The following is a 26,362-nucleotide window of genomic DNA, read 5'->3' as shown; positions in this document are numbered from 1 at the left end:
TGCAGGGAGCCAAGATCACACCACTGCACTTCAGCTTGGGCAACAGAGTGAGATCCCATCTAAAAAAAAAGAATAAAGAATAAAGATAAAATGTCTTTTCAGGTTTTGCCTATTTTTTAATAGTTTGTAGACATGACTACAGACACTTTCTTGGCAAAGGCAGTACTAGAATTGGACCTAAAGTGGTTAGAACTTTTAGAGGCAGTTTTTTTGGAAAAGGTGCACTGTGGAGAAGATTTATGTTTGCCACATGAAATGGGTTTGTTAAATGACCAGTGGTGGAATTTGGGGAGGAAGGAGTTGTATTTGTGATATATGGTTTAAAAAAATTAAACGGTTAATTAAAACAAGGTCACTTTGCACGATCTAGCATACGTTGGTATTTTCTTTCTTCATTTAAAGCCTTGCTTAGGAATATGGATGTTGACACCATTTAAGATGTGAGTAAGCTTGACCTGATAGAAGACACAAAATAGTTTCTTGTTACACAAAAATTTCATGTCACTAGCTGAATCTGTCAGAAAAAGAAATGAAGGAATCTATAAGTTGCTTTTAGATTGATTTATTGCCACGTTTAAACTAGTTTTACCAGAGAGAATTGTTTTTGCCTCATCAGTGTGACTGAATCAGTGGGCTGGAAAATAAAATTTCTGAGTTCCATTTTTACTATGTGCCAGCAAGGAATTTGAACAAGAAACTTTGTCTAACTCCTTTTATACATACAAAAAGTAAATTTTAAAATGTCTAGCTTTCTGTAGTGATTAATGTTTCAGTAACTGACCAAATCTACCAGCTAAAACATAGAGCTGTAATTCACTGAAAACTTCATAAAGATTACATGTCATTTTATAACTGCATTTTAACAGTTTCATTTATTTTGCTTTATTTTAGGAATTATAGAAACATGGTAAATGGAGTACCATTTCAATATGTTTTAGTTTACCAAGCAATACATCATGCATTTTGTCATTGAAGCCTTGTAGAATACCTCTAAACTCAGCAGGCATCTCTTCTAAATGTCTTTAATAAACTCACTCTGCTACTCTCTGGAAGGTGAAAAGTCTGATCCAAACTCAAACCTCTGATTCTCCTACAAACCTACCAAGTCAATTGATGACTTTGTTTTTACTTGAATGATATATTAAAATGAGAAGTTTCACCAGAAGGTAATTCCCTTAATTTCCCATGATTTATCTGAATTGTACACATCCTCTGCCCCATTCTCCTCTGAATCCCACCTGCCCCTGACTTCTCCTCTTATCCTTCATCATTAATGTATTTGTCCATGAATGGCTGTTTCTCACTACTATTCATACATATTCATTCACGTTAAAACATATTTAAAAATATACTTTTTTCCAACCTGCCTCCCCATGACACTCAAACTTACCGAAAACATTGTCCTGACTCACTCCTTTGTTTTACCCCACTCATTTCTGGATGTCAAACTACAAAGTGATGAACGAACCCAGGCACAATGGCAGTACAGGTCCAAGCATGAAGATCTCAGGATGTGGACACACACAGAATGCTGGAAGACTGCCTTGTTGTTTCTTACATCTTCAATCACAGAATGCAAAACGAGGCTATCTGAACAGGCCTCAGAATTTTCAACTCATCTCTCCTGCCTTTATGCCATGGGATAATACCCCTTATCACAAATCAGCACCCTTCAGGAATACAGAAATGTACATATATGTATTTAAAGAAATGATAGAAACAGAAAACGGACTTTGTGGGTAAGTAGAAAGACAGGCTGTGAATCCATGGTTCTTGCACATTATTGCTTCAATGACCTCTTCACTCCCATTTTTTTAAAAACTGCTCAGAATAACAGTAATAATATCTTACTGTAAAAAGCAGCTGTATAAATAAATTACAATAATTATATTCCATAACTGTAATCATATTATTACAGAAAGTATTATAAATATAGCCATAATATTACAGAGCAAATATTGTACTATTGAAATGTTAGATATAATGCTCTTCTAGATACAAACCAAAATGTAACTGCATTTTAATACTGTAGCACTTACTAAGAATTATGGAAACTCAGTAGATGAAATACTGTTTTAATATACCATTTAAATGTTAATACTATTTCATTTTAAATTATGGAATCATTACTTATGAGCATAATAATCAGAATTATCTCCAGAAATGTCTTTTAGACAAGTTCTAATGATGCATTTTTAAAAATTTACTGAATATAGAATAACTTTGTCCTCAGCACTTTTGATAATTTACTAGTGATGTAATTTGTCAAGTTTGTTTACTCATAATAAATTCAAGCATATATGCAAGAAATGCATTTATATAAAAAAATCACATGATACAAGAAAAGAAGAACATGACAAATGCTTCAAATTGTGATTCTAATCTAATACAAAACATCACAAACCCTCTGCACTTTGCAAAAACACAGATCATAGTTTTATGAGCTATGGGACCATAAAAATGTCGGTAATATTAGAAAGTATTTTCCCCTGTATTGCATACTTTTAAATATTTTTTTACATATCTTTATCTCTGAATTTTTATTTGTGGACACATAGCTTCCAAACGATGGGCGTTGCATTCCATCAAATTAGAACATTTAGTTTATTTTCAATATGTTTAATGAATCTACATATGTGGAAATATTTTGATCAATTTGATTGAGGTATAATTTATGTCCAGTAAATTGAGTTCTTTTAATTGGCAGTTTAATTAATTTTAACAGTTGATGCACTGGGGAAGCCACTGCTATAATCAAATTACAGAACATTTTCTTTGCCTACAAAGCCTCCTCCCACCTCTTTGCAGGGCCCCTGTGCCTCCACTACCCTGATCCATCCTAGATGACTACTGGTCTGTTCTCTGTTGCTACAGACTAATTGCATTTTTTTTTTTTTTTTTTTTTTTGAGACTGAGTCTGGCTCTGTCGCCCAGGCTGGAGTGCAGTGGCCGGATCTCAGCTCACTGCAAGCTCTGCCTCCCGGGTTTACGCCATTCTCCTGCCTCAGCCTCCCGAGTACCTGGGACCACAGGCGCCTGCCACTTCGCCCGGCTAGTTTTTTGTATTTTTTAGTAGAGATGGGGTTTCACCGTGTTAGCCAGGATGGTCTCGATCTCCTGACCTCGTGATCCGCCCGTCTCGGCCTCCCAAAGTGCTGGGATTACAGGCTTGAGCCACCGCGCCCGGCTGCATTTTTTTTAGAATTGTGTATAAAGAAAATCATATCGTAAGTTTTGTATCTGGTTCAGTGATTTTGAGACAAACATATGTTGTTTTCTGATTCAGTATTACATTTCATTTTATTGATTAGTATTATCATTGTTTAAATCTACAAAATATTTTTATCCATTCTTTTGACAGACATTTGGGCTGCTACCAAATTTTGGCTATTATGAATAAAGCTTCCATAAATATTCTTGTAGAAATCCATCTTTAGACATAAACTTTCATTTATGCATTTGTATTAATAAAAGTGCAGTTTTGGCCTCAAAAAGTATGTGTATAACTGACTGTGTAAGAAATTTCTAAAGCACTTCCAAAGTTTTAGTAATCTTTTATACAATCACCAGCAATCACTGAGAATTCTATTTGTAACTTTTCACACATTTACTGTTGTCAATATTTCTAATTTTAGTCCTAGTGGGTGTTAGATGACATGTAACTATGATTTTAATTTACATTTTCTGATAACTCACATGCTTTTTATTTTTGGCCACTTGTGTATCTTGCTTTGTGAGAATGCTAACTCAAAGTCTAAAATAATTGCTCATTTTATATTGACTTATGTGATAGTGTGGGCCTTCCAAAAAGCAAATGCTAAAATGAGATTATACATGCAAAAGATTTTTTGGGGAAACAGCTGTGGGAAAAAAAAATAGAGCCACAGAAAGCAGGGCGATCTTTAGATCCCAATGCTGGTCTGACACCTGTGAAGGAAAGGAAATGGGAAGGAAAGAGAATTGGATAGGAAGAGTCTCAGACCACTGCAGCACTATATGGAAAAGACTTAGAAGAGTTGATGGGGAGTCCTGAAACCAAAGTAATCCACTAAGGAGTCCTCCATCTTACGGGAATGGGCCTGCATTAGCACGGCTGGTGTGCTCCACCATGGGTAGACCCAGCAGTGGCCAACGTTGCCTCAGGGCAAATGTGAGACAGCAGCAGGGGCCTGCAGTCAGTTACACCTTCTCAGCAAGAGATTACAGCCCCCACTTCCCACTCTACCCCACAAACCTTCTTTCTGCAGGTTCTAGCAATACTCCTCTGTGGTGCAAGTGCCTCTCCCTCTCTTTCTGAGGGGAATTGGAGAAGAGGAAAGTTGGTGGAACTAACTGCCGACCTGTTTGAAAATTTATGCTCAGGGCCACACTGCTACTCCTTCTATTTCTCCTCCATTATCCATTTTAAAGTCTTCTCATCCTTGCTCTCACCTTGGCAGGTCTTACTGGCTTATCTGGTGTGGCCCAAACTATTATCTCTGCAGTATCTGAGCCCTGGAAATCACACTCTTATCAGGCCAGTATTGCTATATGTATTTAGTACCCAGAGGCACCTAGTACATCACCTGGGTTCAGCACATTTACAGCCACCTGTGCTCATTGATTGGAAGCAGTGTTACCTCTTCTTGTCTACCAGAGTCAATTGCCTCTGATTTATGGTGGCTTCTCTTCTCACCTGCTGGTTCCTGGTCACAAAAAGTCCAAAGAACCCTGGAAGTTGCCATAACTTGTGGCCCAGTGGAATTCTTTATTTGACTCTGGCAAGAGTGTGCCCCACTGGGAACCATGACCTTGAGTTCAATGGAAGTCGGAGTTGTGGGAATGCATAACACAAACCATCTCAGTCTTATGGACTGATTGTATATCACTTTTCATTCCTTGGCATTCTTTTTTATTGAGAGCAATGAACCATATAAATCTTTAATTTAATGCATGTAATGCAACCACAAGGATAACATCCATACTTTCAGAGCGTTGCCTCTAAACTGGCATTTTAACTCTGCTTTTAGAAGGCTGTGTCAGGGCCCTATGGGGCCAGCTGCTTCAGGATAATACATTATGTATTACAACCATTGCATTTCATGATCATGGATGACTTGAGGTCTTAGGCCGTGCAGTAAAGAAGAGAAAGCAATAATAGGTGTAAAAATTAAAAAGAAAGATGTAAAAGTGTCTGCATAGAATGAATATGCTATCTTCTTAGTAGAACACATTAAATAATCTGCTTAAAGAAACCAATTGAAACTATTAAGTTGGTTTAGCAGAGCAACAGGGCATAACAGCAATATACAAAAATCAATTGTAATTCTATATACTGATAAAAAACAAATGTAAATTTAAATTAAAATCACAACATAATTGCATGAAAAAACATGAAATACTTAAAATATCCAACAAAATATGTGCAATGGATATTTGCACATATTTGTTGTGCAATTATCTTGAAATGATAAGATTGAAATGATAAAACATTGCTTAGAGACACTAAATAAAACAAAACAATGTAGATGTTTAAGCTATTCATGGATTGAAAGACAATAGTAAGAAATTAGGTTTCTCTAAATTAATCTATAGATTCAACTCAATCCATGTTCAAATCTAGGAAGGACCTTATTTTACATTTACTTTTTTTTAATAAATTGACAAACTAAGTCCAAAATTTACAAGGAATTATAAGCAACTAAAATAGCCTAAAGAATTTTGAAAATTAAGAACAAATGTGAAGGACTCTTACATCCAATTTTAAAATTTACTATAAAGTACCATAAGTCAGCCAGTGCAGTACTGACATAGGCTAGACATATAGAACAACAGAACAGGATGGAAGCAGTGATATGTAAAAAATTAACTTGAAATGGATTATAGGCCTGTATAGAAAACCTAAAACTATAAATCTTCCATAACAAAACACAGGAGAAAAGAATTGTCCTCCGCTTAGGCAAAGATTTATTAGGCAAAAAAAGCATTAGGTTAAAAAATTGAAGAGCATTAATCATAAAAGAAAAAATTCATAAATTACACTCCATCAAAATTTAAAACTCCTGCTTCTGAAATACTCTAAACATGAAAAAGCAAAAGACATACCAGAGAAAATATATGTACTTATCTGTTAAAAAGCTTTTATCCAGAATAAAGACTTCTTTCTAACTCATTAACATGACAAATAATTTAAGAAAGAACTAGAAAGAAAAAGAAGAAGAGATAACCATTATAGATTTATAAATGGCCAAAAAAAAAAAAAAAGCACACAAAGCCCTGATCAACTTCATTAGTTGAAATGCAAATTGAAACCTCAGTGAGATAACACTACACATGCTATAGAATGATTAAAATTAAAAAGACTCATCAAAGCAAATGTTGATAAGGATGACTTCTGGTGGGAATGCAAAATGGCACAGTCACTTTGGAAACTATTTTGCTAATTCCTTGGATAGTTAAACATATACTTGTCAAATGATTTACCAATATCACTTTTAGACATTTACCCAAGAAAAACGAACACATATGCTCCCTAATGCATGTGAATGTTCACAGAACTAGAAAGTGACGTGGCCATACCACACCTGGTCTATCACACATGAATAAGCAAAAAAATGACACATCCATACAATGTAATACTGCTTAGCAATGAAAAGGAAGGAAATATTGATATGCAAAATATCATATTTCATATTTCAATAAAAGATCATCAATTATTGCAAGAGATGGGAGCAGGAAATTGACTAATGGGACATGGAGAAACTGAGGGGTGACGGCAATTTCCCACATCTTTGATTCTGATGATATTTAACTAATGATATATGTGTCACAAATCATCTAAACATATACATAAAATTGGTGAATATTTCTATGTATGTCAGACCACATGAATGGTGATTTAAAACAAAAGCACATTATCAACATTGTCCTAATGAACCTCTAGAGGGGTTCAGTTTAGCTAGAACTAATGAAAACATACACAATACCTTCCAGAATTCCTGCCTAAGGACAGGTGACCAGAGCACTTGTTCAGCAGCTTTCAGCCCCAGCGTGTTTGTTACTTAACCTTGTCCATCATAGCTATGTAGGTTCTTGAGACACGGCCCTGGAGCAGAAAGAAGAAAGACATCTGCTATCCACAGAGACTGGATTCTTGTCCTGATTAAAAAATATTGCTTTCTTTCTTCCTATTTAAAAAGTTGGCCCTTATCTAGATGAAGTCAAAGTCTTGGTTTACAGCCAAAATAAAAGAGGGTTAAAAATCAGGAGTTTTGCCACAATGAGATACCATCTCACGCCAGTCACAATGGCTATTATTAAAGTCAGGAAACAATAGATGCTGATGAGGCTGTGAAGAAATAGAAATGCTTTTACCTTGTTGGTCGAATGTAAATTAGCTCAACCATTGTGGATGACCGTATGGTGATTCCTCAAGGGTTTAGAACCAGAAATACCATTTTATCCAGCAATCCCATTACTGGGCATATACCCAAAGTAATATAAATCATTCTACTATAAAGACACATGCACACGTATGTTTATTTCAGCACTATTTACAATAGCAAAGACATGGAACCAACCCAAATGCCCATCAATGATAGACTGGTTAAAGAAAATGTGGCACATATACACCATCCATACTGTGCAACCAAAAAAGCGAATGAGATTATGTCCTTTACAGGGACATGGATGAAATTGGAAGCCATCATCCTCACAAACTAACACAAGAACAGAAACCCGAACACCTCATGTTCTCACTCATAAGTGGGAGCTGAACAATGAGAACACATGGACACAGAGAGGGGAACAACATACACCAGGGTCTGTTGAAGGACGAGGGGAGGCAACGCAGAGGATGAGTCAATAGGTGCAGCAAACCACCAAGGCACACGTATACCTGTGTAACTAACCTGAATGTTCCGCACATGTATCCCGTTTTTTTTGTTTGTTTAAGAAGAAATAAAGAAAAAAAAGAATCAGAAGTTTTGGTTGTAATATCAAATTTGCCACTAACTAGCTATATGTATTGGAAGAAGTCAGTTTCATTTCTGTGTCAATTTTTTCTTATTTGTAAATACAGAAGTTGAGTAGTTGTTTTCAACATTTTTTAAAAAACTAATAATACTGGTGTGTTGCTCATCCAACCGAATTTACTCAACCATAATTTATTTGACCACCACTACTGGGGGGGTGTGTATGCTTGTGTGTATATATGTATATATATGTATGTAAATGTATATATATACACACATATATATGCATACATACATACATATATTCACATATATACACACATCTGCAAATATATGCTAACGAGAACTTCAGATACATGACAATTTTCATATCTCAGTGATATAACTACAGACAAAAGCAAATAAACTAATCATTTAGTCTACACAGTTTTATCATGGCTAAATGTTCATTTTCCATTAGCGATTTTGAAATATCAAAAACCAGTTACTGAGCTCTCTCCATTAGTAATTATTGCCTACCAGTAAGATCTGTCCACTTATGGAAACAAAGGTATATATAATCCCTAAAGGCCCTTCCCCAAATTTTTGATTATCTGATGTTATGTCTCTTGATTGCTCTCCAAAGATAGATAAAAACAGTGAACTATGGATCTTATAAAATATAGCATTTGTTGGCCGGGCGCGGTGGCTCAAGCCTGTAATCCCAGCACTTTGGGAGGCCGAGACAGGCGGATCACGAGGTCAGGAGATCGAGACCATCCTGGCTAACCCGGTGAAACCCCGTCTCTACTAAAAAATACAAAAAAACTAGCCGGGCGAGGTGGCGGTGCCTGTAGTCCCAGCTACTCGGGAGGCTGAGGCGGGAGAATGGCGGGAACCCGGGAGGCAGAGCTTGCAGTGAGCTGAGATCGTGCCACTGCACTCCAGCCTGGGCGACAGAGCGAGACTCCGTCTCAAAAAAACAAAAAAAAAATATATAGCATTTGTAATACAATAGTATTAGCAAATTCATGTAAAAAGGAAAACCACGAACCAACTCAATTGCATTTAATACAAAATGTTAACTGTATTTCCAGTTGAAACACCCTCTGAAGAACAGATCAGAACTGTTTTGACTTTGACCATTTGCTGTTACCTATAGGCTTTTAAGCATAGCATTATTTTCCCTCCACTGTGACAAATCGCACAAGAGAAATAGAATGTGGATGGGATTTTGTGTCATCTTCCATGGATTTGATAACTATAGATTTCCCATATTCTGCAACACTTTTGTGTTTTCAATGTCCTTATTTTCATAAATAAAAAAATGCTGCAGCTTATCATAATAAATACCAACAACTAAAAACTAGACAGGAAATCAAACAGAGGATTATTCAGTAAGCTACAAAGCCATTAACTGGGATTTTGGAGTGTGTGAATGATTTTTCAGAGAAACTAAAACATGAAGCTAGACTGTAGTAGGTAACTTCCATTACAACCCTCAGTGATCCCTCCCACTTTCAGGTATTCCATCCTTTGTGACATCTCCTCCCCTTGAGTGTAGGTTAGACCTAGTCACTTGCATCTAATGAGCAGGATGCAGCGTAAATGACTGGATGGCACTTCTGAGGTTAGACTTTTGCTTCTATCTCAGATGATCTCTTCTACTCTTAATTGTTTGCTTGGAGGGAAGCCAGTTACCATATTTTCACCTGCCCTATGCAGAGGTCATATGGCAGGAAATGAACTCAGAGAGATCTCCAGCTAATAACCAGCAAAATCCTGGTGTTTGACAGTAAGCATTTGAGTGAGCTCGGAAATGGGTCTTCTGTGGCCTGGCAATGACCAGGTGAATCACCTTCAAAGCGGCTCCTTCTTCTTTCAGGTGAGCCTTGAAAGGACTGTGGCCCTGGCCATCACCTTGATTTCGGCCTTGTGAGAGACACTGAATCACAAACACATAACTAAGCCACACACAGATCCCTGATCCAAAGAAATCATGAAACAATAGCTGTTTATTATTTTAAGTTGCTAAATTCAGGGACAATTTGTTACACAGCAATAGGCAACGAATACTCCTTGGTTCTTACAGCAAAAAAAAAAAAAAAATCACTCACACAAGATCCATAGTTCCTGATGACAGCCTCAGATACCAAAGCCTATTTCTGTAGTAAAGAGACTGAAGCTTCAGCAGTTTTATTCAGCTGTTTGGGGCCAAATAAAGAGAAAATGGCATTTAAGGCAGATTACTTTTTCTGTAAGTCTTAGCTCATTTGCTTTAACTGAGAGTTTGGCTAATCTCAACCATTTTAGAGCAACCTTAATTATTACAGTATTCTGTCAATAATGCTTTGGTTCATTTATTGTAAATCTGAAGAAAGAAGCTATTTTTGGAGATTTGTGCAGTGTCTCAGAATTAGATAGTCACCTGGAAAATAACTTGAGAATTTCTGCCTTCTAGCTTTCTTTTCCGAACAGATAAGGATAAGTAATAATATTCATTGTAATATTTTGGTGATCAGACATTCTAGTTCATATAGAATGATTTAGACAAGTACTGGAAGTACATTGGGAGCTTCTGACCATCCACAGGTACCCTCTGCTCACCTAACTAGTGTGTATCTCTTGCAAAGTGTTTGTGTTGATTTGATAATTAGCAAAACTTAAATGACCTGCCCAGTTCTTACCCCCACACTTTTTTGATTTTTAGCAGCTAGGCTTTCTAACAATCAGTGTTCACACCCATTCCCATTTGAGGCTCTATCATCATACCCAACCCTAGGAAAGCTGGTGGCAGGACACACACACATACACACACACACACACACACACACACACGAACATATGATCTTGTGCATTGCCTACAATCTCTACATTGAATCATTCTCCTAGCTTGTCCCCTCTGACCTTGGGCACTAATTGCTAATTCTTCACTTCCTACTTTGTGTCCACTTTACTTCTCTAAACTCTTCTCAATTATCAAGATGTAGCTTAAACATCACATTTTATTTGGTCTTTTAAAAATGTCCCACCCTCATACATAAAAAGAATTACTAAATTCTCAGTACCCAGACATGTTTTTAAACTTTATTGTAGCATTTATAACATCTTGTCTTATTTTATAGATATTTACACATCTGTATGTGTATGTAAGAGTGTGTGTGTGTACGTGTGTGTGCACACATGTCCTGTATTAACCCATAAACCCTTTGAGGGCAGGAACAATTTCTGAATCATTTTGCTTGTATTTGTGTAGGTCGATTGTGGAGAGTTCCTTCTGATCACTCTTTTCTGTTCTGTTTCTCCCTTTACTATGACATTGCATGTCCTTCCATTTACTTTTGCTCTTTCTGATTTTTTTCTAAACAACTTTGTGATTTTGTGTAAGAATTGTATATAAAATAGCATTCTTTTAGAAAAATATATCAGCTTGTATTTTCAGTGCACATAATTTGGGACCCATCTCATCCACACTTTTTTTGTGCCATCTGTGATTCTTCAGCAACCTAAGTGCCCGCATATGTAGGTTAACCACAGATAATTCTTTGTCTTTTCCGATCAACTGCCTAATTACTGGGCCTGATCCCGTTATTATTGTCACAAGGCTGTCCTTAGCAATGCTGTCTTTATCTGCTTAGTGACTCCCTATTACCAGCTGATTGTTCTTTCTGCTATGCACTGATTACGATTTCTGGCTTCCCATAGGCACTGAACCAGTACAATTTCTAAAAGTTACCTTACAGGCCTGCGTAGACTGTGTATGTCTCCTCATACTCTTCTGGGGTTGTCTTTCAGAGCATCAATATGTTCTGCAAAAATAAGGGGTTAAGTAAATATACACATTTTTATTAATAATAATCGATGTGACACAAAAACATTTCTTAGCTATTTTTAAAATTGGCACATTATAAATGTCAAGTGCCTTCCAATTCAGCAATTGGGTTATGAAAATTAAATCATGAATGTTATATTTTATATCAGTTTCATTCTCAGTAGGGAATATTGCAATTGACATTAAGGCAAAATAGGAAAGAGTAACACGGGACATGGGAAGCACAAAGGAACAATTTGTTAACAAGCACATTACATTTTGCTATTCTCTAACACAAAATTGAAATGTCATTTACAAAAAGAAATATGAAGTGAGGGATTTTATACTCTAAAGTCATTGGGAACAAAGATTATGAAATCATGTATATGCATGTACGTGTATGTACATATATGTATATGTGTATAGATATATAGATAATAAATAGATAGGCAGACAGATAAAAAATAATAAATAGATATTGAAGTAGGAGAGAGACACATCTGTCCCTGACCTCCGGAGAGGACTGAAAATGAATGGATTAAGTTTAATAAATCTGAAGTCAAGGAAATGTGCCTGATGATTTGTTCTTGAACAATGTTCCTGCAGATGAAACTTCTCCATTTAACATATTCACCCCTCTAGGGCAGGCAGCAACTGCATGAAATGGCATGGATGGAGGGGAGAGAGGGCAGATGGGGTGTGGTGAGAGAAAACTCAGACTCCAAGCTCCAGTTCCTGACAGCCAGAAGCATCTACTGAAGGCTCTGTTTGCCTTGTTTGGGACCTTCTCGTCCATTACATTTCTATTATAAGATGACATAAGCTTAGTTTCTGAAGAAGAGTGAGGTCTGGCCTGGGGATTCTCAACAGTAACGCTCTGTAAAACTATTTGGCAATGGCCATGCAATGATGAAAACAATTCATTGTATCCCTTTGCTGAAATCAAAGAAACCCCAGAATCCCCTTCAATATTTGAATGGCTCAAGCCATGCCAGTAGGACAATGGGATTTCGACCCCACAAACCAATCCTGTAGTAGTATTAATAGTGAACATTATGAGTGCTCCTTTTTAGTATTTTAGCCACGTCTCTATTATAACACAACACTTTATTGAAAATATTTGTATATCTCTGATAAGGACTGCAAATTCTCAGTCTCTTATAGACTATTTCTAATTTATTTTCCTATTGTTGAAACCTAGTCTCTTCCATACATATAGTAGAGACTCAGTGTTTCTGTTAAATGAATGAATAAAGGCTAGCTATGGAATGTAGGCATACCTCTCCCTATAGATAAATATATACTCATATGTTTGCAGACCTTGCCCATACTGATGTTTCTACAATTGATAAGATTTTTATATTTGTAGTGTGTCTTCTCTCAAAAAGTTGTTTTTAGATGAGTAGTTTAGAGCCAGTATAATTAATGTCAATATAAATAAATGAGGGAAAGAGATCATATGGCTAATAAACATTTCCATTTTGAGATCTTGTAAATATGAAAGTATTTACACAAATTTTTTGTACATTTGTTTAATGGAAAATGACAGCACATTCTATACCATCAAATCCCACAAAATGCAGAATTAGAAAGATTTACAATTCATCGACTGCTAAAGTTAGATATAGTATGAACCTGATCAATTTGAAGAAATTGTTCAGGTCAAAAAAAGTACCAATAGATGACTAAATAAAGATAAATTATAGGCACAAAGAGTCTCAAATTTATAGACATACATAAATATTTTTAAAGTTTCAGGAACAATATTGTAAATGATCTAAGAATTTTCCGCTGAGTCCTTTATTCAAATTTTGAGATATTTTGTGCATAAATTATTCAAATATGTACTTTTATAATTTGTTATATATTTTACCTTATGGCATTTCCTTATTAGTGTGAACAAATAAATAGTATTTTCTACTTCCTTTCCTACTAAATTTCTTTGTTCAATAAATACTTTCTTATTCCAACAATTTGTTCCTAGAATATTTATTATTAATGTGTTTCATTATAATGCCATAAAGCAGACATAAAACTTTTAATTTTTCATATACACATATGAGTCTAACAATATTTATAAAAATATGTATATATATGCACCAGAATTATACATTATGCAACTCATGTATAAATTATTCCTAAACAATAAACATGGAGAGCATATTAGAAGAAAAACTTAAAATTTATGAAACTCTCTAAAGGACAAAGTAAAATGCAAATTAAATGCAGAGTTAATGTATTTTGAAAGTAATAAAAAGTATAGCAAGACAGAATATTAAGAAAAATTTTCCATTTAGTTTTACTGTGTCAACAAAAAACAAATTTTTCATACTTAATTACTTTTCAGGCATTCTAATTCACTGGATTTTTTAAATTATGGGAAATAAATAGTATTAATTGCAGAGTAATAACATATTTTTACGGTCTTTTTATGCACAGTGTATTTCAAAATCGTAATTCCTTTTTTCTTGTAGAATTTAACTATACTCTTACCTAGAGATACCATGTATACATATGACAGTGCTATGAACTCACAGATTCTTACTGATTAATAGTTTTTTATTTTGTTCCAGAAATAACAACAAAAGTAACATGGAAAAAAATGAAGAGGAATGTTTTCCTCCTCCAATCTGGACAGCTCATTCTTTCTTATCCCCCTCTGGAAATTTTATTCTTCTCTATTTTTCCCAAAAATTCAGCTCACATTCAGCTCATCTTCCCTGAATTCCCTGTTTTCTTTCATCATTTTTCTTGATTTTAGGGAGCCCTTCTTCTACATGCATATATCATGTAATTGGACTTTCATTTAGCATTTTCCTTTCTTCTTTGTAATACGATTTCTATATCCTTTTATTCTTGGATTGCAAAGTCCAGAATGTCAGGCTGAACTCATTTCCCTGTCCTTCCACATTTACTACACTGTGTTCCACAGAGTTCATGCAATACAGATCTGCTGCATTCTTATTGCTATTTTACTTTTCCATCAGCATTGATGTGGAAAACACAAATTGTGCAAATGATTTTAAGTAACATGAAGTTTACCTTTTTCTTGGTGACAAAGATACAATAAAGAGCAGACAATATCAGTGCAATGTTCATTTAAAATAAAAACAGTATTATGATGTTAATTACAGGTTAATTGAATTGACCAGCATACCAAACTCTATATATGCTATGATTAAATCTATAAAATACACATATGCATTTTAAATGTTTGTAATATAAAATTGAAGACATGAGGCACAATATTAGCTGTTGACTTTTTCTTCACTTAAAATGCACGTATATTTTACAGTGTATTTACAGTTCATTAAATCAGTGTGCAGCAGGTTCAAAGGATCCAGGGAAGCCAGTCTCCATAGAGCATTATCTCTGGACTTAACAATTTGGAAATCCAAGATTCACTTGCAAAAATTATAAAAACTACAATATTTTTCCCAGACATTTCTGGGATCTCACAGGTTACAGTGCCAGGACATTTTTTTTTTTCCTGATTGCAAAAACCTCTCTAACCCAGCCAAATCCTTGCAAAACCCAGTCACCATATGATAAATGGAAAACAATTGTGACATATCCCCTATCAATGAGATCCTAACTGACTTTTCCTGTTAGGGTAGATTCTCTAAATACAAATTATCTTGCTTTTGTGATATGTGACTAAGGCTTTGTATGAACATTTTGTTATTACACAATTGTGTTTCAAATATAATAATCTCAAATTCAAAATCAGATCTCTTGCAGTAAAACAAGCCCCTTCTATCAACTAATACACCAAGATAAAAACAAAATACAAATCTCAAAAATCTTGTATGTCTCTTGTGGGCATACAGGCATATAGTTATATATTAGAAATATTTGAAAGAAAAACAAAGAAGAGACTAGAAAAACTACATTTGGGCTGTTGAACACAAGTAAAATGAGTAAAAATTTTATAAAAGGTCAACCAAGTACAACAAATGAGATTAACATCATATACAGATATCAAAATTAACTAAAGTTGGAAGCTGTAAGCATTAATCAATAGTATAGATTTCTTTATTTAGAAAAGAAGTACAGCATAGTGGATCAAAATCACTTAGTAATAATAATAATAAAAACCTTTGGCTGCTTATATAGTAAAAAATTAAAGTTTCTGTGTTTCAGCATACAGTTATCTCCAATTGGCGTGGTGTTTTATTTTTCCATAGTTGTTATCACAAAACACTGATGTACCAAGATGTTTTCACGGCAGTGGTAGATATACTGCTATTTATTTCACCACTAGGGTAAAGGTCAAATAATTTAGTGAAATTGATTTAGGGCTCTGTCTGGGTCAAGTAACCTCCATGATTGGTTAATTTACACGTAAAAGGGGAACCATAAAACATAAATCTCATGTGGCTACAGTGTCAATAAAGTTGTCACATAGCTGAGTGGGTGATACTCTTTTTAAATATAGTGCAGAGACGGTTTCAAACCATCTATCCACCTCCAAGAAAATGTTTCAGTGACTTTCCTCACCTACCAAATGGGAATTGGAAAGCTTATCATATAGATGTGCGGAGAGGAATAATGAGCCATCAGAATCTGTAAGAATACTTCATGTTTGTTGTTGTTGTATATAGGTAATTGGGAAATAATATGGACCTTTGTGGCCGGGCATGGTGGCTCACACCTGTAATCCCAGCATTTTGGGAGGCTGAGGCGGGCAGATCACGAGGTCAGGAGATGGAGACCATCCTGGCCAACACGGTGAAACCCCGTCTCTGCTAAAAATACAATAAATTAGCCGGGCGTGGTGGCAGGCGCCTGTAGTCCCAGCTACTTGGGAGGCTGAGGCAGGAGAATGGCGTGAACCTGGGAGGCGGAGTTTGCAGTGAGCCGAGACGACAGAGACTCCGTCTCAAAAATAAATAAATAAATAAATATGATAATAATAACAATAATATGGACCTTTTTGAAAGCATGTTAATCTCGGTATCAAGTTCACAAGGTTGGCTTTATGCAAAGTTAACCTGAGACCTTTCCATTCAAGACAAAATATTCTATTCACAGCAGAGTATTTGGTTATATAGGGACTCTAAACTCAAATCCTAACTCTGAGGATGACCTCTGTTTTCTTGAAAAGTTTTACATGCCTGCCTGATGGCAAACACTGTAACTTTCTCATTTTCCCATCAGGGATCTTACTGTTAATCTCTCTCTTTCTCTGCCATGGCAGCTTTTTGATCAATTAAAGCATTAAGCATTCAGAAATTATTTCAATCCACAAGTATTAATTGACTGTCACTTGCCAGCAACAGTGGCAAAGAAAGCCAACTCATGAAGCTTACAGTCAAATGTGGAGACAGGTTTAAACAAAAATCACTAAAAAAGTGATTAGTGCAATAAAATAGCAGTAAAGTGCATCACATGTTAAAAGCTCTATACTGCTGCCCTCAACTTTGGAGCATTCCCTTGCCACTCAAATAGCTTTATTTGACTATCCAACATAAGCACAGTTTAGGGGTTATCAACGGAGATATCACTGTTCCCAAGGTGCATTTAGAAATGTGAGGACCAGCTTTTGGTTGTCTTAATGATTAGGATACAATTATTCTGTCACATGGTGGGAAAATCCAGGAATAAAATTGTACTGTAATGTACAGAATTAACAAAGATGTGAAACAAAGGAAAATTTTCTCCTTGCTAGTGGAAATATGGATTAGTTGATCCACTTTGGAAAACTACTTGCCATTATTTACTAATCTGAAAATGTTGCTGGTGGGCCAGTTCAGGTTCTTGATTTCATTCACCACACAAAGAATTTGAAAGCAGTCCAAAGCAAGAGTAGGCAAAGAAGTTTATTGTAAAGCAAAAGTACACTCTGAGAGGCAGAGAGGGCTACTCAAAGGGAGAGATAACAGCTAGTATCCTAAGAGGAATTCCTTTCATGGGAGTTGTACACAAGCATTCATAAAATACTGGTGAACTCAAGTATGCAAAGGCAGACCTGCGGTTGGTGCATGCACTCAACACCTACATGCTCTTGCATGCATTGCACGTATCATCAGCAGACAAAAATCTCCACATAAGAGTGTGTTTTTTACCATTAAAATGAGAGAAAGGTCACTATAAGCTAAACCTTGAGCCTAACTGCACATTTGGGACCCCGGAGAAACCCCTACCCCCAAGGCAGGAATTTGTAGCTAATAGTTTCCTGGGCTTTTAGTGCTGATTGGCTGGAGATTGTGGGAGCTACATCAGGAAAAAGGGACTTTTGTTCTCTTTCCTAGGACATACCAGGTATCAGGAACTTGTAACCATTTGGTAATCTGCTCATATACTGTAGAACTGCTTATCTTGCAAAAGAGTTATGTGCTGATGCAGGAAGGTGCAAGAGATGCAAAGCTTCCTGCAAAAGGGGTCCGTGGGGCATTACACAAGGGGGCAAGTCAGCATGGCTCTGTAATCTTACTTATCTTGCCCCAAAAATACACATAGCCAGTGAACCATCAGTTTTCCTCCTAGGTACATGCCTAACTGAAATGCATTAACTTGTAAGCTCCATATACACAGGGTGAAACTCCAAGAAACCCAGTGGAAAATAGCATCTGGGAGACTGTGCATGGATTGCAGCAACCACATGATCTGAAAAGAAAGAGATTAGTCCAAGCCTTGTAAAGATGAAGATATCTTTATGAATACAATGAGCTTTTATGTGAGTCTCAAGAAGGACCATGACCCTGAAGATAAGGTCGTCACCTATGATTATGACCCATGACTTAAAAGTAAGAGGAAATTTATAGGAATAACTCTAACAAAGTCTAAAATCAAACTTTGACAGAGGCAAGGTGACAACACTGCTACTTCATCTGCTTGTTATAAAAAAATTTTCACATTCTCAAGTAAAAATCTAATGCCATGCAGAGATGCTACAGTTTCTTATTCTCAATGTCTGAAATCCAATAAAAATGTATGAGGCATGCTAGAATCCAAAATAAGTAAAAACCAAGAGGAAAAAATCACATATTTTTGAAAGACCCACAGGTTTTCATATATTGGAATTAATAGATAGAAAAGTTTAAAATAAATATGTTTAATATATTCAAGATAGAGAAGAAAGGGTATGTAATGGACTGAATGTTTCTGTCACTCTCAAAATGTATAGGTTGAAATCCAAACCACCAAGGTGATGATAGTAGGAGACAGAGCCTTTGGGAGGTAATTAAGGTCATGAGGGTGAACCCCACATGAATGGGATTAGTACCCTAATACAAGAGACTCCAGAGAGTGTATGGGCTTCTTCCATCATGTGAGGACACAGAAATCTGCATTAATCTTGGCTTCCCAGCTCCTAGAAGTGTGAGAAATAAATTTTGTTCTTTAGAAGTTGCCCAGTTTATGGTAATTTTTTTAGAGTAGCCTGAACAGACTTAGGGGACAACATAATGAAGAGATCAAGAATGTCAATGTAAAATTGGAATCTACCTAAAGGCAATCAAATAAGTATTATATAAGCAGAAAATAAAATATCTGCAATAAATACTCAATGGATGGGTTAAAAACAGTCTGGAAACTGTAGAAGATAAGAGTAGTGAACTAAGAAAGTTCAGTAGCAAAAATCCAGTTGAGGTACAGAGATAAAGAATAATAAAACAAGCAAAAAATAACAGAATGAGAGGAAAGCATGGAATGCTGTCAAAAGTTCTATCAAAAATGTAATTGGATCTCAGAAAGAAAAAAATAGGCAAGAGCAATATTTTTAAAAATAATGGCTCAGAATTTTCCATATCTGATTTTAAAAATACATCAATTTATAGACTCTAGAAGGTTAGCATATGTCTAGAAAGAAAATTTTAAAAAAAAAGAAAATATAAACTACACCTATACATATAATCATCAATCAGTTGAATTAAAGACACAAAAACAATCTTAAAAGTAGCCAGGAAAAATAGAAATGTTTTCTTCAAAGGAACAACAGTAAAACTTACAGCTCATTTTTCATCTGAGTCAAAAAAACAGAAAATGATATTTTAAAGTGATAAGAGAAAAATAATCTTCTATATTTGAATCAACTACCCTGAGAAAATGTATTTCAAAACAAGAAAAGTTGTGTTCATGTATTGCTAACAGATCCACTACAATAATAAAAATAACAATAATAATAAAGGATTTGCTTCAGACTGAAGATAAATGATCCCAGATAAAAGTGTAAACATGCAGGAAGGAAGAAAGAGCACTAAAAAGATTTTTTTAAATGAATAAATATAAATAATTTTTAACAAGATAAAACAAACACAATAATAACGTCTCATGGGCTTTACAACATGCAAATGAAAAAGAAATGACAAGGACAATGATAGTGCAAAGGGTGAAAAGGAATAAACAATTGACTTAAACTGTTGTAAAATATTTACATGTTTCAGTGAGCAGTAAATGTACCAATTTAATTAGACCGTACTAAGACAAGGATCCACACTGAAATCTCTAGGATGACCACTCAAAATGATATAAATGTGCCTAACTTACAAGATTATGGAAAAAATTGAATAATAGAAACATATTTGATTAATCCAAAAGAAGGCAAGAAAGGAGAAATAAAGTAACAAGGAATGGACACTACAAATAGAAGACAACTAGCTAATGTTCAGGCTTAACCGTATTTCTATCAGTAACTTTATTAAATGTAAATAAAACAAATGTCCCAAGTAAAAGATTATCAGACAAGATTTTAAAAAATAATTCCAATGTATGCTATATACCAAGAGAGAATTCTTTTTAAATACAGCCATTGAAAAAGTTGAAAGAAAAAGGATGGAAAATGATGTTATGCTATATCTTGAAAAACACAAACAAGTGTGTATACCTATTTTGATATCACACAAACTAGAATTTAAGGCAACACGTATCACTGGAGGTTAAGAGAGTCATTTTTAATAACAAAAGTTTCAATGCCACAGCAAGACATAATAATACTAACATTGTATACATGTGATGCCACAGCCTCAAATTACATAAAGCAAAAGTTGACAGAACTAAAAATAGAAATAGATAAGTTCAATGTCACAGTTGGATATTTTCATACGTTACACTCAGAATGTGATATTAACAAGTAAGTAAAAGATCAGTAAGGGTACAAAATACTTAAACACAAAGTTGGACAAATTTCCATATGTAGAACCTTATATTCAACATTTACCCAATACACATTCTTTATAAGTACACATGTGACATTTGCCAATGTAGATCATTCATCAAATTGACTATTCGCCAATACTCTGTGATGCCCCCAAATATACAAAGATCATATACTCTACCATAAACTAAGTTTCAACAAATTTCAAAGGACTGAAATCATGTAGAGCATGTTATGTGACCACAGCGGAATTAAACAAGAAATCGTTTTCCATATTGAAAGGAAATTCTCAGATTTGCTAGTGGAAAGATAACTAGATCTTTAACAAAGGATTTGTATTTTGATAGTAGCCACACAGTACTAAATAATTAATTTGTTAAAGGGAAAATCAGCCCTGGTAGTTGTTATAATTTATATGACTTCTATAAGAGTCTCTGTTGTTCTGCTTTCTTAATATTAATGCTGTGAGAAATTTTAGCTTTTAATAATCCAATAGAGTTTAAATTATCAATATGGCTTTAATGGGCATTTAGTGATTAAGCAAAAATTAATATATTTATGCACTGAAAACTGTAAGTTTCCCTCTAAGCTCTGTTTTTCAGATGCATGCTACACATTTTGATATCTTGTGTTTTCATTCAGTTCAAAAATATACATAATTTATGATTTTTTATGATTTTCCCTTTAACACATTAATTTTGCTCTATTTTCAACATGTTGTGTTAAGAAAGTGACAGTATGTTTGCAAAATGAAGTAAAAATGCTTTCACATGTTTCTAATATTCAGTAAATATTTATACAATATTTTATAACATGAATATTCATTCTGAGAATTTTTTAATTCAGATTTTAGTAGTCCTTTTGTGCACAAATTTAAATGTGTCATACAACTGGTTCATGACAGTCTCACCATTTATATAAGTAGGTCTCTCATTTTCATTCATTGATCAACAATAAATAAACCTCGTTTATCACCCATCACTCAGCATGAAAAACTTAACAAGAATTTATATCCACTTCTTTGCCCATCACTTAAACTAGCCATCCTCCCAAACTAGTCATTCTTCTGCAGTCTGTGTTTGTGATTCGGTTTTATATTGCAATTTTTAAAGGCATGTCACTTTGCTTCTAAAAAATTTACTGCTCAGTTTTAGTTTTTTTTTCTGCTTACAAAAAAAAAAAAGTTTCGCATTTTAAATAACTCTGTTATTTACTTTCTTCAATCAGTAAAATGAAAACAGTCCCTTGTATTCTTTAATGTAGTTGTATTCATTCATTCTGACTGCCAAATAGCATTCAATTGTGTGAGCATACTAGATTGTATTTACTCAGTTGCTTACCAATTGCATTGGAGTGATTTACTTTTTATATTTAAAGAAAACAAACTTGGAAAGCCATCTGCCTCCACATTAGTTTTGATAATATGTCTCAGGTAATTTTTAAGGTGATTTATGCTCATGCACCTACTCTGACTCATATTTATTATTAAGTCAATCAAAATATACATTAGTTTCATCCAAATTTGCACAATAGTCTTACAGAACATTGGTTCACATACATTACTTTTTGAAAATTAAAAAATAGGCTGGGTGCAGTGGCTCACGCCTGTAATCCCAGCACTTTGGGAGGCTGAGATGGGTGGATTGCTTGAGGTCAGGAGTTCGAGACCAACCTGGCCAACATGGTGAAACCCCGTCTCAGCATGATGACACACACCTGTTGTCCCAGCTACTTGGGAGGCTGAGGCAGGAGAATCGCTTGAGCCAAGATGGCACCACTGCACTCCAGCCTGGGCAACAGAGCAAGACTCCATCTCAAAATAAAAAAAAATTTAAAAAGGAAATTAAAAAATATTGTCAAGCACAAGAAAGAAAACAACTATAATCATCCCATCTGGAGTTTCATCCTCCAAATTCATTAAGAAATATGTGGCTTCATATCCTTCCCTGCCTTTCTCTATGCATACGTGTTTTTTTGTTGAAAATCTAAGTAATAGAAAAAATATAGTTTTTAAAATAATATTTACTCCTTTAAAGGAGGAAACAAACAGGAGTAAAAACTCCTGTTTTAATTTTTCTTTTCTAATATCAGTGTAGTTTGTAATATTCATGGCATTGCGGGATTTGCTGTATGGAAATATCATAGCAGGGGAAATGTTATCAGATTTAGCTAGTTCTTCAGTTACTGAAGCAGCTGAGCATCTTTTTGTTATTTGTACTTATTTTGTGAATAGTTTTGCCATACACATTACTCATTTCCTTTTGTTATTTATTACTTTTTAAATATTTAATGACTTTATATTTGAAGGATATTATTATAGCTTCATATGTGTTGAAAATATTTACAGACTTGCCATTTGTTTATTTTCTGTAACTATTTTTGTGATAGTTAAATATCTAGCTTTGTGTAGCAACACACAAATCATTTTAGTTATAATTTTGGATTTTGGTATCTGATTTACAATAATTATCAATATGCTTGCTTGTAGTAATTACATATGCAGGCTAAGAGAGGGATATGTCTTGTTTAAGTTTGGATTCCCTCAGGAGCTCAACCTCCATTCCAAGTGTGACTCTGCTCCTCTCTGAAGTCTGCTGTCTGGTGTGTCAAAGAGTCATTGCCAGATCCACAGGTACAACTGCAGCTCCTGTCCTGGGGACTCGGTGCTGTTACTCTTAAATTCCACTCTAAGATGACAAAAAGATGCCAACTGTGGGTCCTCAATTTTGCCACAATCTGCCCTAATCTCTAGTTCACATCTCTAGCTCCAGATTTTAAAGAATTAAAGACTTCCTGACATACCCTTTAATATTGTTCTCCCTGAATCTAGCACTTCAGCCATTGGCACTAAATTCAACCTCGAAGTACATCGTATCTAACAGGAATTCTTTTTCAAAGCCCTCCTCTGGATACCATTTAATCTGATATATATATGACACAGAAATATCTGACGCTTAAATTCCTACAGTTATTTCTATAGCTATATTTCTTTTGAAATGATATATTTCTATTGATACATGTCATGTAAAATGTATTTGCCCTGCCTCCTTTTTCTCTTATTATATGCAAATGTGAAAATGGAAACTTTAAAGTCTCATACTGAAATGCTAAGAGAGATTAGAAATTGGAAGAGTATTTTAGATCAAGGGAAAAGTTCTACAAGGATATAAAAATGAGCTCATTTATTCTCAGAATAAGATTTTTTTTAAAACACTACAGTGAAAGGAAAGGAGAGGAGAAAATATAGAAGGGTGAAATCATTGTTTTACAAAGATCATGATGTATTATTGACTGTTAATTTATATAAATTGATGGAAAGGATAAAAAAACAGCCATACATATATAGTAATTGTTTTGATTTCGTAACTAATTTATGTAGGTATGCTATGGTTAAGGGACATAGATTTATATAAGAAGGCCAAAAACATAGTTTTTAAAATTGAATCTGAGCTAAGGGAAAAAAATTAAATTTCCATATGCCTATTCTCTCTATCATTTTTCCACAACAAGACAATGCCTTTTCAACAAATTTCTGCCCCATTTATCTAAATGTAATGTGCGAGATATTTTTCTATATTGAAAGGAAAATCTCAATCTGTTTCAGTTTTCATGGCTACTGAATCTAAAAAGATATCTTTGAGAGTCATGTAATAGTGGGACTGAAATTGTTCATAGAGGTGACAATTTGCCTGATTTCACATGGAAAGTAGGTAATCTTGCTAAGACATAAATCCAGATCCTCTGACCTGAGTCATATCTCACTGGTCAGTTGGTATTCACCTTTCTCCATAGAGATTCTAATTTAATTCTTCATAACACATTTTCTAAAGTATGCGTCAGAAAATTTGAATTCTGTAATATTCAAATGAGAGTTTTGCAGATAGTGTTTTGCAATTAAATTTGTAACCACTTGTATAAAGTTAAATATTCTTTCCCATTGAGATATTCAGAAAGTCTAGAGGAATGAGTACTATGAAATTATTGAAGAGGAGCATGCACCATGTTATGTTTTTGATATTTTGGTATTACAGAGGACTATTTCCGCCAAAGGGTTAGGGTTAGGGTTAGGGTTAGGGTTAGGGTTAGGGTTAGGGTTAGGTACACTTAGCCTAAGGTACATTTGGTTGTATTGATGCTCAGTAGAACACTCTTAGGATGTCGTCCAATTGTTCATGTGTATACGCCAATTAAAAGAGGATTCATCATACCATCTCAAAGGAAGCTGTTTACTAAATTTTGAATTCAGATCTTTGACAAAGGACATTTTTAAGTGCTTCTGACACAGGATAAATTTTGAAAGTGAAAGAGGCTACTTAGATATAACTATGAATAAACCACACACAGTTTTAGCCCTCATGGAACAAATAGTTTAGTGAAGGATACAGACAGGAAACAATCTCAGAAATCAGCATTTCTAGAGAACAATGCTGATTAGTGGCACCACGAAAGGCTTGGAATATTCAGGGGCTATGATTCCAGTATATCTCAATTTACTTCCAACATTTTAGCCCATGCTGCAGAGTATAGGTTTGGGAAGTTGTTAGTGGATTCTTATAATTTGAGTCAGCTGGGGATGCTACTTACAGCTATTGCTTTAGATGTTGCATTTTTCTTGGAGGATACTAATACAATCCCTCATAAGTGATATGCAGCTATTAACCTGACCCATGCATTTTTGTGCATTTTAATAAACAGAAATCATAAAAATCAGTTTCCTTTAACTGGTAGGAACAGCCATATACCATTAACATCTGATCCTGAGGGTAGCAACACTAACGTTCTGTGCTATATCATAATCTGTGGGACTTTAGAAATACATCACCACACAAGGCATGATGTTGACGCAACCTACTGTTAACATCATGCTAAAAGAATCTGGAGAAGGGAATAGAAACCATCCTAAATGGCCTTGATAAGTTGTATGCATACTGAAGAAGGAAAATAGATTCTCTGAAAATAGAAGAATCTGCCTTATCAATTAAGTTTAAACTGATAATCAATAATCATAGGATGTTTGCTTCAGTGTGGAGAAAAATTTGCTGCATGTTGTAGTCCTAAGATGATTTGCTTCATCATATTTACTGACGTTTTTAAATTTTGAAAGGAACTTATACCAGTTGGGACCCATATACCAAAGTGGCCAGAAAAGGGTTTTAGCGGGATGTAAAGCAATAAACGCTCCTAGCAGGACCTGGCTGCAGTACAAGCATCCCATATGTGTTGCTGTTTTTCCCATAGCCTAGAACCCAGTGAAGCAGAGGTTAATGGCTCAGTAGCAAAACATTTTATTCTGGTTTTCAGCATGGTTTTGATATTTTCGTACTTAAGAGCACTACTTCCACCAACAGACAAAATATTGTTTCCACTGGATTGGAAACTATGATACCACTTAGATAAATATACAGAAAAGGGTGATTTGGAGTCACCCAAATAAGTGATGCACCCATGCTAATAGGAAAAAGTGGATTGCTATTCTATAATTCGATCAAAGATTTATACTATTGAACCCTAGTACCTGGTAAC

At 34.9% G+C, this 26,362-nt stretch overlaps 1 protein-coding gene across 16 annotated transcripts in view; it reads right to left on the bottom strand.

Moving 5' to 3' along the window:
• LOC105463752 (macrophage scavenger receptor 1) overlaps positions 1–26,362 on the bottom strand; it is a 764,939-nt gene that overhangs the window by 480,493 nt on the left and 258,084 nt on the right. For all 16 annotated transcript variants that reach the window (XR_011607204.1, XR_011607203.1, XR_011607205.1 and 13 more), the window contains one exon: positions 11,668–11,740. The gene's annotated coding sequence lies outside the window, so the exon portion shown is untranslated. The remainder of the gene's footprint in view (positions 1–11,667; positions 11,741–26,362) is intronic.

This window comes from Macaca nemestrina, chromosome 8 (genome assembly GCF_043159975.1).
Source record: "Macaca nemestrina isolate mMacNem1 chromosome 8, mMacNem.hap1, whole genome shotgun sequence".
Lineage (NCBI taxonomy): Eukaryota > Metazoa > Chordata > Mammalia > Primates > Cercopithecidae > Macaca > Macaca nemestrina.
Note: the sequence above shows the minus strand (reverse complement) of the source record. Positions and strands in the feature narration are given on the sequence as shown.